Source organism: Meleagris gallopavo, chromosome 1 (assembly GCF_000146605.3).
Source record: "Meleagris gallopavo isolate NT-WF06-2002-E0010 breed Aviagen turkey brand Nicholas breeding stock chromosome 1, Turkey_5.1, whole genome shotgun sequence".
In the NCBI taxonomy this organism is placed as follows: domain Eukaryota; kingdom Metazoa; phylum Chordata; class Aves; order Galliformes; family Phasianidae; genus Meleagris; species Meleagris gallopavo.
In genome coordinates this window covers 4,253,525-4,266,852 of record NC_015011.2, presented here as the reverse complement: position 1 = coordinate 4,266,852, position 13,328 = coordinate 4,253,525, and the positions used below count along the sequence as shown (strand labels likewise).

Sequence of the window (13,328 nt, the reverse complement as noted above, 5' to 3'; positions counted from 1 at the left end):
CTATGAATGTAGTTATCTGATCTGCAGTGCTCAGATCAGCCTCAAACATTTAATTTTCTTTGCATGTGCTTGTTTTGCTCTTCTCGGCTTCCATCCCAAAGTCTCCATTCTGAAAGCTAGTGTGTGGTGTACAAAAACCACTCTCACAGAGTACATACCCCTTTATTTTGTTTTCAAGCAAGAAAGAAGGTGATGGTAGAAAGATCTATTCAGCAATTTCAAGTAAACTTAGAAAAAAATATTCTATTAAAATTAATTAAAATGCAGTAACCATTATTACTAGTGTTTTAGTGATACTAATTAAAAAAAAAAGTTTTAACACATTTTAAAACATTCTATTTGTGAAATGTATTTTATAGCCACATATTTTATAACATACAGCAATATAAAATGCTATGGAGACTCAGGTTAGAGAAAGCCTATGTCTTTCATATTATTTCATTTGCTGTATGTAACCAAATCATGCTGCTATTGTTTTAAGAACATACTTCACTATGAATGCTATAAATGAGATACACACATGAAAAGCAAAATTAAAGCTTGAGAGAACTGAACTGAGTTTTGCAGAATAAAGCCCTGATGTTGCATTGGCAGAGTGAAGGTATACATTACACAAGTCGGTATAAGCAGTTAACATTTAAGAAATATAAATCCTTGGTGAGTACAGAATTAATACACTTTCAAATAGATGTAAAAACATCTCCACGTGTTTCTAACTTGGTATCTATTAAATCAGGAGGTGTGATGACAGAACAGCTAACTTGCCTCTAAAACAAGAGGTAGCGAGGCTGAGTATTGCTCTGGATTTTTGCCAAATGTCATTTTTAGTAAATTCTGCTGTAATTAGGAATTTGACTCTCTGGATGAAGAAGCAGGACTATTCTTTGCGTGCTGTTTCTTACAGCAATTGATTGCCTTAAATATGTTCATGTACCATGCTACCTGTGACCAGGAGAGGCTCCTGTCTGAACAAAGGTTTGGCTCATTAAAACGAAAAGGTTACAGCTGCTGTCTTAATGCTAGAGAAAGAAATGAACTACTGTTCAAAAAAAAGAATGGAACTAATGCATTTCTGCCTGTTCAAAAAGTAACCCTGACCTCTGTTAGACGTCAGGACACTAAATACAGGAAAGGAAACAAAGTCACCTAATTCTGGAGAATCGTGTTCAGCGTGTTATCTGATAGCTGCCGTGTTCTCTCCGTGTTCATGTGATACTGCGTGGACACGACTTCTGGACGGGATCTCTCACTCTGAAGCTCAGTTGTTCCCTCATCTCACTGCCCTTTCATAAAAGATTATCAGGGAAAGCAAAACGTACACCAATTAAGGCAAAGAAACTGCAAAACTGGACACAGAGGCTGCAGCAAAGCTGAGCAGTTTGAACTGCCGTCACCTGCGATAAACAAAAGAAGCAGTTTTTTAAAGTCACTTCTATATATTTTCTTTTTACAAAGAAAAGCAAAGTTTTTCCTCTTGAGACACTACCAATGCATTTCATCTCTTCTATGCAGCATTAAAGGTAACAGCAGCTTAATGCAAAGATGCACTGCACAGAGCAACAGATCTAAGCCAATTAAACTACAGCAGAAACCTCCTCTGCTGCGCAACAATAAGGAATTAAAACATTTTCATTTATTTTCACATAAAAAGGAAGTCGGAGTCCTGTGACTGCATTGATAGGAGCGATGTGCACATACTTCTGGGCATGCTGCCTTGAATGGAGAAAGAAGGAGCTGGTTCTTTCAGATGGAGTGGCTGCGTACAGAAGTCCTCCGGCTCAGCTCCCTTTGCTCTTGATAAAAGCATGGTGCAATGAACTCTCAGGAGATTAGCGTACACACACTGTAACTCCAAAAACTTTAGGCAGCATACATGTTCCTTTGAGTCTTGTACATGTGTTGTATATAATGCGCCCTTTTTGATATTAAAAAGTTGCTAAGTTGTTCTCAAGCTGGAAAGGGTTTTCCATTTAGATAAGGCCAATAGCTGCCTCACAGAATAAGCACATGTGTAACGTTGCAGTCTGAAAGCACAAGTGTTTGCCGTTCTACTGGGGGCTGATAAGAATTATTCCATTTCACACAATGCTACTGGAAGTTATTTAACCCCGACATGCATTCTTCTGGTGGTGAATATACCACAGCCAGCAACACCTCCCCACATCACACACCTTTCTGTCGCAGCACATCATAGCCATCTGCCCTTCTAACTTGCTTTTTTGCATATAATTACTCTAAAAGCCCACACACCTTTTCTGTACGCACTGACAGAAAAACATCACATGGAAGTTATCATCCATATTATACACAGGTCTAGCACCAACCTAGAAAACACACGAGCACTGCTGGATTTGCCACGAAAAAAGGAAAAAAGCTTGCTGCATGCATTCAGTCAATAGGACCTGGCCTCAACTCACAATTACTTGAATTACTACTGAAACACAGTAGTCGTGGTGGGAGGATGCAGTGGCTACTCTGTGCCGAGTGGTTTTTACCCAATGAATTTGAAACTGCTTGGGGCATTTAGGTTGGCAGAACTCTATAACCCAAGTGGAATCGCGCCAGGAGGTTTAACATGCTGCTCTTGAAAAGTGAGCCACCGAGGCTCACCTGGCACAAGTGGCCAGGACTTAATTTCTCATCTCATTTGAAATATGCTGTCTCAGCAGCAGAGCAAGCTTCTTATAAAATGCCATCTACTAATCAACGCTATTTCCTGCTCCAGTGTTTTTTCTGTGCACGTTTCCTGTATGAACACTGCAGCAACCCTGTTTGGTTTAGCCTAGGAAAGTCACAGCACAATCATAACCCACCATGGCAGAGCACAGGATACATGCACAAGTACAAAATTGAATTCTACCAATAACAAATACTTCAAAATGTAAGTTTAATAATCAATTAATTCCCATTCTTCACTTTTTACAACTGTGGAAGCATTTTTTTTTAGAAGATGCCAATCTGGAAAGGACCTGTAAGAATTGAATCCAACTCCTGGCTCCATACATGACCTCCATTCTGACTTTTACCAAGCAACACTGTGGGTTTTTAGTATGATAGATTTACACCGGCACCCTGACTGTGTCAAATTACCAAATTACGCACAGAAAGTGCACACGAGGAGCTCAGCTCCTTTTGAGAGAGAATGTCTCTGTAAAGGAAGTCTCCTTAAGGATGGACCATTTCTACAAGTGAGGCTTTGGAGAAATGCTGTGCTTTAGCCTGAATCATCTTATGTTTGAAAGACAGATTATGCATCAACTGTAGTCAGCGACAATCAGCACATCTAAAAGAAGGCAACATAAACATTAAGATGCTGTTGCTTTTTAATTCACGCGAAGTTTACTTTCTGTAACTGTGCTAAAATGATTGTATTGTCTCAATATTGACAGTCAGCATGAGCTGCAATAACCTCCGTGTGCAGCAGTTTGTGAGTGTAACTGAGCAGTATACGAACTGACACCATCACGGCTATAAAGTTCCACTTTGATTTTTCAGTTCATCAAAACCAGTGCGAGTTTATACCATTTTTTTAAGGATATCCTTTTCAGCTACGAAAAATATAAGGTCTGATGTTAAAGGGTGATAAAGGAATGGCTAGATCTCATTAAAATTGAGATGGATTTCACTTGTAATTCTGAGGCTGCCTAAAAAAGCCCAGCTCAAGCTCTCTGCACAAGGAAGGATGGGCGATTTTAACCGCAACTTTGGTCTTGAAAATACATTAATATATATTCATGTTGTAATCATACTGCAAATATTTACATTTACACACATACTGAAAAAAACAATACTACAATATGTCTTGCAATTTATTCTCGTTGATCTGAATATGTAAAACTTGTGTTCAAATTAAAACTGTTGCACACAGGAATGGTAAAAATCCATCAATTCTTTTTTAAAACAGCAAAAGAAATGAGATATCCCTGACAGATTACAGAAGAGCTATCACCTTCAGCAATATTGTGATTTAAAATATTCAGAACAGAAAGAAAGCCTCTCTAATGCATGTGTTAAAGTTTCCCATGCAAAACCAAATGTATCCTTGTTTCATATTTAATTTGCAATAGGATACCCAGCAGCTGAGCTATGAGAGCTTTCCTGGCTGCTGACTAACTGCCTGCTGAGATGGGCTCCACGCATAGGTAACACTCGATTGAAGACCAAATCCTTAGAGCTACATCTCAGTTCCCTTGAAAGTTAATCTGAACACACTGGACTCAAAAGGAAATGAAAAGTGAATTTCTCTCCCTTCCTATGGCACCAGCACTTCCTGTGTTTTAGAGATTGGTCAAGAACTATTATTTCCTCCATGCTATTCCCAGTTGTGAATGTCAGACATCATTAATGTTGTCTGCACGCAAGCACAAACAGTTTTGTTAAATACGCCAGGAACAAAAGTTCCCCATCCCCAGAAACTTGGAGAAACTTGGAGAATATTAAGATTCAAGTATGCTATACCTGAATGAACATGCTGCTCTAAACATTTAGAAATGCAAAGTTCATTTGCTGAGATGAGTATCCACAAAAATCTATGCAAGATAAGGGGTATTAAAATTATTCACTCTCCAATTCAGAATGGATTATTTGGCCAATCTGTTAAGCCGTACCTCTCAGACACACAGAATCAGTACCATCCTCCTCCCCTCAGGGAAAAGAGCTCATAACGTTTGAAGAAAAATATGCTTCATCCCAACTGTAAGAATACACATGAAACGCACAGTCTTCCTTGAACACAACTCTTTGGAATGGGAAAGCAGCAGACATCAACAGCCTGAATGCAGAGGGCAAACAAGTTCACCAAAGAAAATAAATTAAGTTGAATGCTGCAGATTGTGAAGTGGCCAGAATAAAGACCATTTAAGTTATTGGGCTGTTTTAAATATATACACACAGGCTTGAACTTAAATTTATCTCTCCATATAAAATATCACCTCTGGCAGCGTGGAGTCATCACTTATAACCATGACTGAAACATTAATCTAAACCAAGTCAGAGAAATTTGTGACTTATTGTTTTACCACCTGAAGACCCTACGTTTTCCAGCCTTGGGCTAAATACAAGCCAAATCCAGCCCTGCTCAAGTTTGACATTGCTTTTCAAAAACACAGGTATGCTACAGTAGCTTTTACTTACCTGGTCCAAACAATATGCATTTATATATAATATGCAAATAGAATCACATTTAACCCAGTCACGCAATACACAGCTGTTCAAAGCAACAAAATCCAAACTAAAGAAACCTATAAAAATGCTGTCTTGTCAAATCATCAGAAAGACATTAATGTATCTAAAGACTGCAATAAAAAAAAAACAACAAACAACAAAACAAGAATGATTCTACAAAAAACACTTTACAGATAAACTTTAATTATCCAAGTGTCTTGCTACATGAACCTGGGTCACATCTCCAGCTGCCTTCTAATTTCAACTCTCCATGTTATCCAACTTTAAATTTCTCAGGCTCTTGCAAAACGAAGTGGAGCTGTCTACACACAGAAATGAGTTATCCTTTCCTAATGACTTACCCACTCACTAATATTCCCTTTGGTGGAGAGTTGGAGAAAACAGGATCACATACTCAAAGATGAAGACTTGAAGAAGGCACTGAAGTTAAGTGCTGTACGGTAAAGTTATAATGCTTATCTTTGTGTGGCAAAAGACAAATAATTCAAATGAGCTTTCTTAGTCATAATTTTAAAAATTAGAAGGCACAGTTCCATGGTCTTAACCTGGACTCTACCACATACTTGTCTGCAGGAGCTTGTAGTGAATCATTCACCTGATTGATGCAAGGGAGATACGTCCCGTAATCCACGCGTGATCTTTGTCTAGACAACGGCTTGTTCTGATGCTAAGATCAAGGTTAGGCTCAGCTAGACTTGAAAACAGCATCTAAACAAAGTACAATGTCTACTCCTGAATAGCTTGGAGCAGGGATTGTTTCACAAGACAAAAGCAACATTTCAGACACTTCAAAAGTGTCTAAAACTGAGACAAGTTACTTTGCAAGTAACTAATGTGGAGAGTAGTTATTTGGAACAACTACCTGGAAGGACAGCTCCTGAACTCCAGGTGTGAATCCAGCCCCACGTCCATGCAAATACCACAGCTGTTAATCACCAGCACAAGAACGTGGACATTACTGGGGAAACTTAGGGCAACATCTCATAAAACTAGAGTTATGTGAGGTTTTAACACCTAAACTCAACATTTTCTATTTCTATGTCCTTCCCAATACAGCACAAAATTAAGGCTTGCTTGGGTTCTGAACAGTTTCCCTGCAAACTAGGTGCAAATACCAGGGCAGGAGGTAACAATCAGATTTGTGGGTGTGGGACCAGCAACTAAGATAATTTTAATTTTGCTTCCTAAAGGCTACCTGTCAGTATTCACTGGCTAACATTTTCATTACATTAAAATGGTGGCAAAAGTCAAATAGGAAAAAAAAATTACGTTTCACAATATGAAAAGTAGGAAAGGCTCCTACATGGAGAAAAAGCAGTGAAAAATAATAAAAGTTATGATGTCGGCCCTTGAAATTGGAATATTACTCCTCTCTTTCGGTCTGCTTTAAACAGCAGATAAACTTCCCATTTCTCACCCTCTCCCCTAGAGTCACCAAACTCCTCTGCGTAGTAAGGGAAAGTTTGAAAGGCTTGAGAACACTAACACACAGCTATCAGATGATAACCTAATTTGGAACTTATGCTTCCAAAAGTGCATAGGTGTCTGATGATCCAGATGAAATGAAACCCTCAAGAGTAGTAGCAGTAGACAGTGCAGGAAGCAACATGGGCTGCAAACAAAGTCACATATTGTCAGAAAAGGGAAAAAAACTGATCTGACGTGACAAGTCAAGACAAGTGACAGAAGTTTTGCTGAAAAGGGATCGCTAGGAAATTAAAATCACGACAGCATTTCTCTTCAAAACACACAAGACAATAGAATCCTTTTATCATAAAGTCCCATTTTCTCCTCCAGTTGTGTTATAGCCAAACTTGCAATTTGCACACCATAATGCAATGAAAGAACCCATGACTTTCATTCCGATTCGATGTAAACAATTTGCTGTAAAAGACTGGCTTCTAAGAAGCAACTTCTGCGTTGTGCAGTTTTTATTTTGAATCCCTAAGAAAACACTAACAACTTGTAAGCTATCTAAACAGGTCTGAAAAAAAAAAAAAACAACAGAAAAATCTTCTGGCCCTGAAGGGATGATATTCCCTTGGAGAAAAGTCATGTTAGATGTATTTCATTTGCTCTATGCGGCAAGTAGAACTCTGATAGCTCAGGAAACTAAACAAAATGCATTTTCACAATGATGATTTTTTACTGTTAGCATTACTAACTTCTTGTTACTACTTTACAAATATTGGACTCAGCTTCTTTATAAAATTTGTTTTCTAATTTTTCTTTTTATGCATAGTGAGGTTCCAGGTTGGTTTATCTGCTTTCAAGGATAGAAGATAAATGTATAAGAAAAGACAAAATAAAACCACAAAAATCCTCACAAGCTAAGATGAAGATTTGTCGTCTCCCCCAAAAAACAATGCAAATGCTTTTAATTCAGTTCCTCACTTCCAGCAGCCACTCTCCTTGCAAAAACAGTTGACAATTTCTCTCCCCTCCCCCCCCCCCCAAGACATGAATGATTAAGGAAAGCAAGGTACTAACCCCCACAGAATTTAAAATAGTGTATGCCTCTGTCTACATAGAGGATAGATCCTACCGATGTCATCAAGCTTCTGCCAAGGTTAAAGTTTTACTGTGGTGCTTATTACATTGATTTTTTTCCCCCAAATGCTGCAAATTAACTGAAGCTCTTCGGTGAAAACCTATTTAGCTTCACATTTTAAGCCCATAAAAAAATCTTCCTCGTTAAATCCTTTCTTGCAGTATTTCACTGGAAATTATGCTTTAGATTATGATACTACTGCTCAAGAAAAGGTAAAGATACAGCTGTCTTCCCAATTACAGCTTTATCAGCATGCATTCTATAAAAGAGTTATTCTGCTGTCTAATGGCAAAATTTAAACCAGGCACATTTTCTGTATACTTTTTGTTCCTGTCTCCTATTTTCCTTTTTCTTTGAAACCTGCCTCTCCTATTGGCTCTTTCCCAACGTCTTTCTCCTGCCTGCATCTCAAGCTTGGCTGCCTTTTTCATTTTGTCTGTTTTTCCTGTTGCTTCTTCCTTGCTATACTGATGCATACATGAAGGCTCACTCACACAAAAGCAATCAGCATCTAACGCTTCGCACAGCACCTGGCCGGCTAAAGGAAGCTTGCAAATGCTCAGCGCCTGGGCATGGTTAGCAGCCAGGAGCAAAGTGTTCACAGTCTACCAGGGGTTTAACTCTTCAAACTGGTTGACTACACAGTACCTGTTTGTTGATGGGTGGTGGTTTCCTAGCCAAATATACTGGAAAAGCTCTGCTGAAAAGATCATTGCTGCTTTTAAACCACCGGTGCAGCTGTTAGAACAGAGAAGAGTTAGTCTGTGGAATTAAAGTAGATCAGGGGAAAGGCAGAAAGGCTGAAAAACAGCAACAGCGAGACCTGTGTTATCAAAATGGCAAAGCTGATATCCCTGTATTCTTTTAAAAGCCCATTGCATGCTAATTTAGAAAGAGGTATTGCCTTTGTTTAACCCTTGAGGAAACCAGAGACTGAAATTAGGCTGTTCTGAGATCCTTGCTACATTCAATTCTGGACCACAGCCAAAAAAAAGCACTGCAAGACTGAGGGGCCAGTGACAGTTTTAAAATCTCATATATCTAGCCACCAGAGCTAGACACTAATGCTTTATGCCACTGTGATGCTTAATGCTTACACAGTTACAGGTCTAGCACCAGGAGGTCCTAGATATCAGATGCAAAAATGTTAATTTTCATCACCAATCTTGCTTCATCCCACTCGTTCTCATCAATTCAAAAGGGATTTTTACCAACCAATGTTATGTGAACAACTAGAGATGTTCTGTAATTGGACAGCCGGGTTTCAATGCTACCAGGTGGCTGCAAGCACCAGGCTCTGGTGGGTAATGGGTTCCAATATCACATCAACAGCAAAGATGGGGAAAAGGCAGGACTGTTAAGGAGATCAACAATTTTATGCTTTGATCTGCTGGGGAAATAAAATGCTTTGACAGAAAAGGTTATAAATAAATCTGAATTTGTACATCGTGCCAAGAACTGGTCCTGATTCCAATGATCAGAAATACAATGCCAGTGCACGTTATCAAGAATGAAAGACCACAAAACATAATTCCCAGTACAAATTACATTTGTTTCCAGACGATCTCCAAGGAAAAGGAGTTGAACCTCTATGAGTGGGAAGCAAAGAGATACGAAGCAGATGACAGAAAAAGAAAGCAAGGATTAAAAAGATTGTTTCACTCCCTAGAAACCACCCACTTCTCCCTGCAAAACACTTCAAACATTGAGAAGAGACTCACGTTTCTTCCCTCGTATCCTTCTGATATACCCCAACACAGTCACAAGGCAAGAAAGGAATTAAGGTCTAATGTGAATTATCACAACAAGCACAAAAGCAGCATGTTTTCCTTAGCCTCCCAGCCAGAGAAGCAGGGAAGGACAAACCCATAAAGAGAAAGATGAGAAAGTGGTTATTTAAAGAAATATATATTATTAAAAATGTGGCAATGCATCAAATACAGGTAGAAATTGTTTCCAGGAAGCTTAAAATTAAGGTTACCATTGCACATGTAGCAGATACACTTGGCTTTGTTTAGTTAATGGAGAATGATACACGTTCTTAGAATGTCAGGAGCCAGGGCTTTACACAGTATCACAGAATAAATGTAATAATGATTATTATTAGCTATGGAAAAGTAGCTGGGCTTTCTCAATTGGCCTAGTTTCAACTCAGTACTGTTTTTGCTTCAAATGAAATCAATAAATTCTATGAAGTTGATGTATTATTGCAAAACTATGTTCTTCTACATTAAAGAGCAAGAAATAAAGCATGACCATCATGTTTTGCAACTAATTTATTTTTTTCTCCTTCTTTAATCTGTCTTACAAGTTTACCATGACATTTTACTGACAACAGTGCTAAAATAACTCCAAAAAACACAAAAAGGAGACTAATTAAAAATAGGGAGACAGTGAACATCGTGATACATTGCCATAAAATTATTCCTTCAGTGGCCTTTGTAAAAATACTGCTAAAAACCAGCATTTACTATGGCAATACTGAATCAGATTGTTTTACAAAACATATAATTTCATATGCAGATCCTTGCAGTGCCAGCTTTCGGATGAGCACCAGATCATTTAGTTAGTGCAACCTACCGAAATGAGGCACTTCTAGTTTTAGGCAAGAAAATGCTAGGTGCTTTCTTGGAACAAAACTTCTAGCCCTGAACTAAACTCCCAACAATTACAAATTACAGATGGTGAAAACCTATTTGCTGTCATCTCCTTCCCCCGCAACTTCAGAAATCATTCAGAGCGCTGCTTCAGCATTTCTCACTATTAAGTGTATATATGAAGGAAAAGGCTTTGCTCAGGCTGGACAGAACTTTGCCAAAAACTCGATAACAGCACAATGATAACTCAAATCTTAAGAACTGCTGGATAGACTGTATACTCCAAATATAAAAGCACCAGTTCTAGAGGAGTGGAAATAAGCGGCCAGCGACACACGTGGAGCTCAGGGAGCGTTGAGAAGGAGGTTAGCAGCACCTACTGGTCATGGTGAATACTGAACACTGACTTTTATCTCAATGAGCAATTAAACAAAATCTTTTTACTACTCAAGCACTGATCTAGACTTACCTATGAAGTCACTTTGACACTAGAGATAATACTTTTAATTGGATCAGCTGATAAAACTAAAGTATACCACTTCACTTAACAAACTTTCTTTTACTCCTTCCTTCAGACCATCACAGTCACATTACTGTTAATTGTATCAGCACCAGTAGTATCTCAATCATTAGCAGTAAATAAATATTCATTGCATGAGCTGAGCTCAAGGCTTCATTATCAAATGGGATGAAGCTATTTTTCCAATTTTATGGGACTGAAAGACTTACATTGCACATCACAACACACATGAAGTCTTCCTTTGTTACTGGCTAATTATTACACAATTAATTATTACTCAAAGCAACTCAAGTATTGTGAACTGTGTAACATCAGCCATTAGTTTTGTTTAACCTATGAAGATCTGCAAACTATTAAAAGTTTCTGCAACTCTTCAGAATTTCTACAATGCATTTCTCAAATCTGCAAAAGTAAACCTTCTTCTTCCAACGCAACAAAACATCCATGGCAGTCTCCTGATCTACCTTCTCCCCTTAAAGAAAAAACTCCCCCAAAATAAAACCCAAACGAAAATGCATCGAGCACAAAATTACAAATAGTATTTTCAGCAAACATTTTCTCAAAATTACAATGTTCTCAATTCTAAGTATTTTAACTCAGCTATAAAAAACCTATATTCGGTCATATTTAATGCTCGCTTTAAATTGCTATTTTAAAAAAGTATTCTTTTTTGTGAAGTTGTGTCTATGGGTCCTCTGATACACTAGCCTTAGGCGTTAGAAGTTTTCCTGGTTCTCATCCAACTTTGGAAATAATATCTTCTTGCTTCGGGTGTTAAAAGGATTCATACATTATTTATAAGGACTGCTAAAATCTAACTCCTGGATCTAACTTGCAAGATAGAGAGTATAAAAAGTTACATACAAAAAAAAAAAGTAACAACTGTCCTAATTTCAATTTTTACTCTCTCTTTACAAGTCATGTAGAGCCAGACTGAGTCTGTAATTCTCTCACCTCTCCCTCCCCTACGTTCTGATATTCTTCTACAGATGCTTTGAGCTCTTTAGGATTTGATCTTTCCTGCGTGTTTTTCAAGTTTGATTTTCCAAGTGAAAAAACCCAAAAGGCAGTGCTGTCGGGTAGCTTGTTACACATCAAAGGAGTGGGACTGCTCTGGCAGAATGGTGTTTGTTTACCTCCTTTAAAAAAATCAGACTCGAGAGTATCAAGAAAGTAGCCAGAACAGCACAGCCAAAGTCCTTTTTCACTTTCCAGAGTCGCCTTCCACGCTTTTCTCTTACTGATGCTGTTATAACATACATATATGTTATTTACATTTTGCCTTTTCTTTCAGCTCAAGAGTTCATTGCTAGGTTTTGAACAATACTTTCAACAATCTTCATAAAGAGCTACCAGTGTCTTCTTATTAACTGAAGATGTTTCTGCACTGAACAACGTTCTCACTTCCCGGGTTATATGAAGGTAAGAGATTTTATAGACCAAAAGCATTTTAATAACTACCTATTCTATGCAACTAAAGACAACAGAGAAGTCAAGTCTACAAAGTGTCAGGAAACACATGCCAGCTTGAGCAAGTCCTGCAGTTGTTACTGGAAATAGAACATTTTTCTGAATAACTGCACACACTGGAAGCACTGTATCTGACATTCATTTACAAGCAGATAGTTGTTTCCAACTCCAGTTTCTCTTAGACAAACTGAAGCACACAGAAATGCTATCTGAACACCCTATAAGAAAGGCTGAAGTTATACTTACTACTGTACTTTATTACTGCTTTCTAAATCATTGAAAAATCGCCCCATCCAACATTTATAGCAGCACAGTAATGGATTTCACCTTATTGGTAAGGCAACATCATTTATTCATTGTTACACTAGGCAGAATTTTTGTATGTATTTCAGCCTTTGAGATATAACTTCTTCAAAAAGAATGAGAGAGACAACAGAGCACGATTCTGTCCCCTCCAAAATTTTAAATGAAATAAATATTTTGGGAATTGTGTCATTTTGTTTTGCTCTTTTGGGGAAGAATTATTCTTTTTGTCTGGCATTTTTGCAAACCACAAACTTATACGTGTTTTTTTCCTCCCAAAGCATACACACAGGACGTTCACTGTTTGAAGAGAAATTTAGATGAGGTTACATTTCTTGAACATTTACCTTATTAGCTAGCAATCAAATTTCATGTAGCTAAAAAGAAAAAAAAAAAAAGGAAAACAACAATCTTCCCTTTTTCATTGCCACTGTTAAAATCCTTGGGTTAACTGCAGCTTGCTGCATTTCTACAGTTGGTTTTGCTGTTACAGCAAGCCTCAGCCCCTGCCTCTGCACAAATTTCATAAAGGAAAAGAGAGCACTTGCAATAGCAATGATAAAATACCAGAAATGCTAGCCAATGTCAGTAAAGAAAATTAGAAGCAAGCACTGTGCCTCTAAACAAATCTCATTTCTTTACTTTAAATCAGACTTAACTAGAAGATGAAGATGACTTTAGTTTGGCTTTTTTCTTTTTCTTT

At 37.9% G+C, this 13,328-nt stretch overlaps 1 protein-coding gene across 1 annotated transcript in view; it reads right to left on the bottom strand.

Moving 5' to 3' along the window:
- TAF3 (TATA-box binding protein associated factor 3) overlaps window positions 1-13,328 on the bottom strand; it is a 112,523-nt gene that overhangs the window by 88,195 nt on the left and 11,000 nt on the right.